This window comes from Fukomys damarensis, unplaced genomic scaffold (assembly GCF_012274545.1).
Source record: "Fukomys damarensis isolate Sample0158 unplaced genomic scaffold, DMR_v1.0_HiC HiC_scaffold_19, whole genome shotgun sequence".
NCBI classification, from domain to species: Eukaryota; Metazoa; Chordata; class Mammalia; order Rodentia; family Bathyergidae; genus Fukomys; species Fukomys damarensis.
This window is the reverse complement of record NW_022900931.1, coordinates 15,639,497-15,646,703: the sequence shown is the minus strand read 5'-3', so window position 1 is coordinate 15,646,703 and position 7,207 is coordinate 15,639,497.

Genomic DNA, 7,207 nt, shown 5'->3' with positions numbered 1-7,207 from the left:
TAAAGGCAATTTTTTTGGGGGTGGTACCGGGGATAGAACTCAGGCCCTTGCTTGCAAGGCAGGCAGTGGAACCACTGAGCTAAATCCCCAGCCCCTTAAAGGCAAATTTTAAACATCAACTTAGAAACGTGCAAGTAGATGCATACTTTTCCAGAGTCCTTTTGGGAAATTTAAGGATTTGTCAGATGAAGGTCTCTACCTTAAGGGACCACATTCATTTGGTGACAACTTTTAATGTTTCCTTTTGTCTCTTGTAGGAATGATTCTTCTTGACGAGTAGCCTAGGCACTTGGTCTTTAAGAAGGAACTGGACAAAGGCCCTGAGGAACTTCACATTTTAGATGGAGTGCTTGGTTTAACGTGCAAGGTTGACCTCAACTCTCTCCAGCTTCTTAATGGCTTTGTACCCTGGCCTCCACCCTAGCTCCACATCACACTGCCCAGTCTCTGTGATGGTTGATTGGTTGTGTCAGCTTGAGTAAGTAATGCCCAACTAGATGGCCTGGCATAGTTCTGGGTGTGGAAGACCCATCCTAGGGAGGATTATCACTAGAGTGCTATGGAAGGGAAATGACGAGGGAAGGATTGCTTCTGTTTTCTTTGGAGGACGTCCAGCCTTCATTGTCATCTTGGACATGGTCTCTTGGCTTCCAGTACCAACCTTTCAGCCTTCCTTCACAGAGCCTCAGGCCTCTTGATATAGACTTGCACAGGACACTACACAGAGCTCCAGGTCTTTGCATCGTTCAGATCCCTGGCATGCAGGCAGACCTTTTGTACTCTATGGTGCATGACTCTGTAGGTGGCCATTGAAAATCAATCTATAACTTCTTATATATTTGTATGTCTTATATTTATTCTTCAGGAAGTACTGAGTCTCTTTGACCACATTAGATCCTTTTAGACCTGAGTGCCTTTAAACTCAGTGTGTCTTGGATCTGTAATCATATCCTCCCTTTCAAAGGCAAAATCCAGAAGTAAGGAATGGATTTTATTCATAATATTGCAAAAGGGAGAGCCACATAGGTTTGATTTTTTTTTTTCTTTGAGACAGGGTCTCATTACATAGTTGAGACTGACCTGGAACTCACTAGTTGCCCAGGCTGGTCTCGAACTCACAGCGATCCTCCTGCCTCAGTCTCCCAAGTGCTGGGATTACAGGCATGCGCCACCATGCCCAGCAACACATAGGTTTAAGATAAGAGCATTCTGGCAAAGTGGTTTTGTCTTAGATTTTAGAGAGAGGAGGATTACAAGTTACCGATAAGATGATCTTGCGGCTGTTTGATTTTATAATCAGAGTATACAGACAGACCATGGAGGAGATTGGCTTTACTGAACCCTGTGCCACCAGTACCTTTCCTTACTTGCTCCCTGTGGCTATTTATTCCAAGACTCATCCTGCCTCACTCCCAAGTGCTGGGATTACAGGCATGCGCCACCATGCCCAGCAACACATAGGTTTAAGATAAGAGCATTCTGGCAAAGTGGTTTTGTCTTAGATTTTAGAGAGAGGAGGATTACAAGTTACCGATAAGATGATCTTGCGGCTGTTTGATTTTATAATCAGAGTATACAGACAGACCATGGAGGAGATTGGCTTTACTGAACCCTGTGCCACCAGTACCTTTCCTTACTTGCTCCCTGTGGCTATTTATTCCAAGACTCCCTAATAAACCTCCTGGGGGAGTTTATCCTTGTGTCATGCTAGTTTTTGTGGGACAAACAGGTCAGTTGAGGTATGAAATGAAGAGTAAGAATTTTCAGGGTCCATGCCTGGTCTTGCCACACATAAGTATGGAGTCATCTTTGAGTCTTATATGAGGAAGTGTGGACTTGAGTCTTATCTAAGATACATGGGGAACTTGGCTGTTTGTGGTAAACACCTTTCCTAGGATGCTAAGAAGGAGGGGGATTTTGGAAAACAAAGGTAAGGAAGATTAACTCTTTTCCAGAACTGTGCGGTTTAGGTAAATTTCAGCATTGGCTCCACCTTAATGTAAAGCTTTGTTAAGCCTTTTATGTCTCATGACTTTATCATAATCAGGCTCCTCAGGAAGCAGACTCTGCCACAGAGATTTTCTTTTTTTTTTTCTTTTTATTGAGTTTATTGGTACATTCTAGGTATACAGTACAGTTACATTCATTACTGGGATCCTGTACCTTCACATAACAGGTCTTGGTTCTCATTTTTTTCCCCTTGTCCCTGCCCTCCCTTCACCCCCTCCTTCCCTCCCCATTTACAAACACTTTATTTCCATTTTTTTCATTTTCTCATATTTTTTTCTTTTCCCTTATTCCCTTTCCCCTACCCTTCCCACTTTCCCTACATCTTTAGCCCTTTTCTTCCTATTTCACACTATTATCCCATTAGGATCTTATGTACTATTATAGTTTTTCACACCAAAGCATTCAGTATTTACACATGTGTGACTTATTTATTTCACTTAAGAGTATATCCTCAATATGTATCCATTTTCCTGTGAATGACTCTAATTTCTCATTCTTCATGGCTGAGTAGTATTCCATTTTATAGAAAAACTACATCTTCTTTATCCAGTTTCCAACAGATGGGTAAATGGGCTGGTTCCAAGTTTTAGCTATTACAATGTGACTGCCACAGAGATTTTCATGCAGAATTTCTCCCGGAGAGCCTTCTTGGCATCAACATATGTGGGTAGCAGGTCAGAAAAGCTATTTTGGATGGAGTAGGGTCCAGCACACTAAATCTGTTCCATGGCCTGTTGGAAGATAGTCCTCAGATAAGAAAAAACGGTTTTTACATTTTTAATGTAATAAAATCACCAGTGGACACTGACCCCGTGCGGCCTACAAAGCCTAAAACATTTTCTTTCCAGCTCTTTCTGAAAAAAAGTTGTCTGTTCCTGTGTTAGAAGGGGAAAGCCGAACTGAAGATATACTTGTTGCAAAGCCCTCAAGAGTACTGAGGGGAGCTTGGGAGCAGGAAAGAGGCTGCAGAGTTGTGTTGAATTAATTCAGAGTGCTGGGCCTCCCAGCTGCCCCTGGGAAGAGGGTGTGGTCATGGCAAAACAGCTGACACCATCCTTGCCCGGTTTCCAGTAGCTCCAACCCTAGAGGTGGAGTGGCTGGTGGAGACATCCACTGCACAAGCCTTCTCTAAATTTCCCAGTGAGAGTTCATTCCCCTCCTGCATTCTTTTACAGTACGAGGCTTATGATGCTACTTGTTATGTAGGGAAACATATGTTTGGGAAAACACCGGAAGTCATTATACTCTGGGGTATTAGTTCTTTACAATTCTCTACTTACCTGGAACCTGCTCAGGAACAAGAGTATTGTCCTATTTTCTTTTTGTGCTCCTAGTGCCTAATTCAGAGTCTGACACAAAAAAGGATTCAATAAATATTCATTGAATCAATGAATACTCTTGCTTTTCGTGAGACTGAAACATAGAAAATAACCTGTCAAGGAGTTTGTAGACTAAGTCATTGCAAGGCTTTGTAAAATTAGGTCTTTTGTAAGCCAGACTTTTAGTTTCTTTATATATGAACTGTTTATGAATGGTTTCACGACATTTGAGGGCAAGAGAAGTGGAACGCACTTAACCCTGGAGGGTGGAAGTAACTCTCCCTCTGCCCATATGTTACCGTCTCTGTGTTCCGATGCTTTGTGGCGTGGGGTCCATTCTGCCGCAGTAAGGATATCCCTGCCAGACTTTCATGAGCTTCATTCATCTCTACCTTCCAAACAAATTCTATCATTTCCTGCCACTCTGGTAATTAACCAACCAACCTCATTCACTTCCTCTGGCCCTGAATTAGAAAGAGTTGTTATTTGTAGAAGGAGGAATTCCAGAGTTCAAAACCTTGCTTCCCATGAACTGGATTATTATGTTTCCATTTTTAAAATTATTATTTGGGTTTATAGGAGCAAGAAAGTGAAGATGCTAATTTTTCAGTTATTATACTAGTTAGATTTCCATTGCGGGGACAAAATCCTTGACATACACAGCTTAAAGCAGAAGAGGTTTATTTTGGCTTATAATTTTAGAGGTTCGAGTCCATGGTGAGCTGGCTCCAAGGTAGAAACATCATGGCATGAGGGCTTGGTGGAGGAAAGCTGCCAGCTTCATGGCAGTATGTTAAAATGACAATCTCCAAATGGTAGGGAATAAGATAACACCTGAAACATCATTATAATAACTGCCGCTTTTTATAGAGGCCCCAGTTCTTCGACATACAGGTGTCCCTCTCTTACTGTAGCATTGCACTATCAGGATTTTGAGTTCCTGAAGAGTGGGGTTGATTGTTTGTATTGTTTTTCAAAAGTCACAGTTCCTGGAAGAGGGGAAAGAGTTTATGGAAAGTAAATTCTGTAATTATAAGCCCAGTGCTATCAATAACATGCTTTAAACTGCTCCGTCAGTGGTAGAGGAACTCAGCTTGCTTTTCAGGTCTCTGTGTTCTGCACACTTCTGGGAAGAGTCTGCTGCTGGCGTCAATGAAGGTTTTTTCATGGAGAAATGGTGGGAAGGTCGAAGAGGGTATAATTTTATTTGACAGATTGCATGTGTTGATCTCTAACTATATTTAGATGAGGAGTCGTGGCAGAAGGGTTGAAAAGGAATCCTATTTTATTGACTTCATAAAATGTTTCTATTCAGTTTAATCATTCCAGATCCCTTTTGGCTTCAGTGAGTAAGAGCTATATTTTAGTTACATGCTTATAATGTTATTGCATGTATTTTGATGTTGGCTGCAGGAATACCCATAGTATTTTCTAGTGCTATAGTAGAAGCTGTAGAAATGCACTGTATCTCCCACAATCACTAACTTGAGATAGATGTAAATTGGCTGTCTAATATTAAGTCTTACACTGTCTGTTCTTTGTGCAAGAAACTCCAGGGCATTGCAAGACTATGTGTAATCGTGTGTCAGGTGTGCCAAAGCATCTCCAATACCTATTTGAAAAGTGTCAACTCATTTTCTCTTACACTGTCATTCTCTAGAAAAATACCACTAATAATTTTACAGCTAAATCCTTCTAATGCAGCACTCAGTTTAAAAAGAAAAGGATTCTATCTTTGTAGTTTTGCTTTTCCTGACATACTCACTGAACTATAATAAGTAGAAATTTAAAAACGGATAGTTCAGTAACTTCTTTCTGCTAATCTTCTTTGCCATCAGGAAAGTAAGTGATGCAATAAGACTGATATGAACAACATGAGAATTAAAATGCAGAAAACTGAAGAAGCAGCAAATTTATGAGCTCTTTTGTGAAGGTGTTTTATAAAACATACTTCTGTGGCAATTTTGAGTGTGTCAAAGTAAAGCTATGCTAGTTTGACCTTTATGGCCAGGCTTGCATAATCTTTGAACCTGGACAGAAAAACATGAATTTTGCAATTTACCCAGGAGAACTCTACATCACTTAGAAGTCCTGGACTATTCTGATTTCTTCTGATTAATACCAGAGACAGAAGTCAAAGTCACCTTCACTAATCACTGCTTAAGCAAAAACAGATCGACCTTCTGTTGAATTCTGGCTTGTGCTTATCTTCAGCCATTCACCCTTAGACACATCAGTGGCATTTCTTCCTGTGTCCAACACACGCTTGCCCAGCCCTCTGCCTTGGTCTTCTTACTGTATACAACACATCCTTACATGAGATGGGTGGGAAAGTGAAGGCAGTCTTATTTGGGGGCTTTAAATTCATACCACTGTTCAGAAAGGAAAACAGGTTTTTTTGTTTGTTTGTTTTAATTTTTACTTTTGCTTCTTTTTCTTTTAGTTTTCTTTCTTGTTTTGGAAGTACTGGGGATTGAACCTAAAGCCTTTGCACATACTAGACCATTATTTATTTTAAGATAGGCTTTTCTGGTTGTTTTTTTTTTGGCTGGTTTCCTTGTTTTTCTTGTATATTTTTTCACACATGTACTTAAAAAAATTCCTTATTGCCTATTTCCTTTCTTTTCTCCTTAACAGCAAGTACTTTTAATATATTTAATGCATGTTTAAAAATATGTATGCTCTTGAGAATGTGCGTTTTTTATTTCTAAGCATCTCTTTTCAATTTTTGCATTTGTTATTGTGGTAGGAATTGCTTTGTGCATTGCTGTTATTACCAGCGGATGATCCACCCGTGTTGTTCTGTGTTCATCCGGGCCATCACCTCCCACTGTCCGTGGTACTCCTGCGTGTGTATCAGCCACACTTACCTGTTTACTCATCAGTGACAGGTTTTCAAATTGCTACTGACTTCCTGTCTCCACGAACACCACTATAATGACCGCCGCTGTACAAGTTTCCTTCCAGACAAGTGTGGAAATGCTGGAAGGAGATAACTCGGGAGTGGAAGTGTTAAGTCACAGTGCGTGTCAGTGACTAAAGAGTGCCAGATTAACTCTTTGACACTAGTGCCATATTTTCTTTAAAACAGCAGTCGGTTCCTCCTCTCCATCACCAACATGGGTTTCTACGCACATGCATACACTCGCACACACTTGCACAAACGTTCTTACCATAATTTACTGAAACCAGCTTGATTTTTTAATAGATGTAAAGCTAATGGTAGTTTTCATTTGCAATGACATTTCTTTGATGACCTCACCCCCTGCCTCCAAATTGTTGGGCTTTCTGTTTTTAAATTGTGTTGTGTATCTTGCATGTTTTTCTATTGGGCGTACTGTAGTCCTCGTTGCCTTGAGGAGTTTCTTGTGTTAGTATGTTTGTGTTAGCAGAAAAAGGATGTTAACTGCTTATAACTTCCAAATCAAGGTGTGGGTAATGTTACCATTTTTAACCACAGAATTTTCAAGATCTATCATGTTTTAGGAGCATGATGGTTAAGCTGACTTACAAAGATATTACAGATCATTTCCTTTCTTTGGTAGCATCCACTCATAGATAACAGCACCGTATGAGTGGGAATGGAGCTGTTAGGACTCTTAGGACCAGTCCCCCAGTCGGCAGAGGGGAAAAAGGAAGTGAGACTCACACCCTAGTACCCTTCCTCCATCACAGCTCACAGTTAGATGCTCCATTGCATTGTGAGCTTAAAAATAATAGGGAAAAATGCACAAAATGTGAAAGTCACAATGGGCCAGGAGTACAGCATTAATTAAAAATTCATGGGGCTGGGGATTTACCTCAGCAGTTCGGTGGCCTGCCTTGCAAGCGCAAGGACCCGAGTTCAATCCCTGGTACAAAAAAAAAAAAAAAAAAAT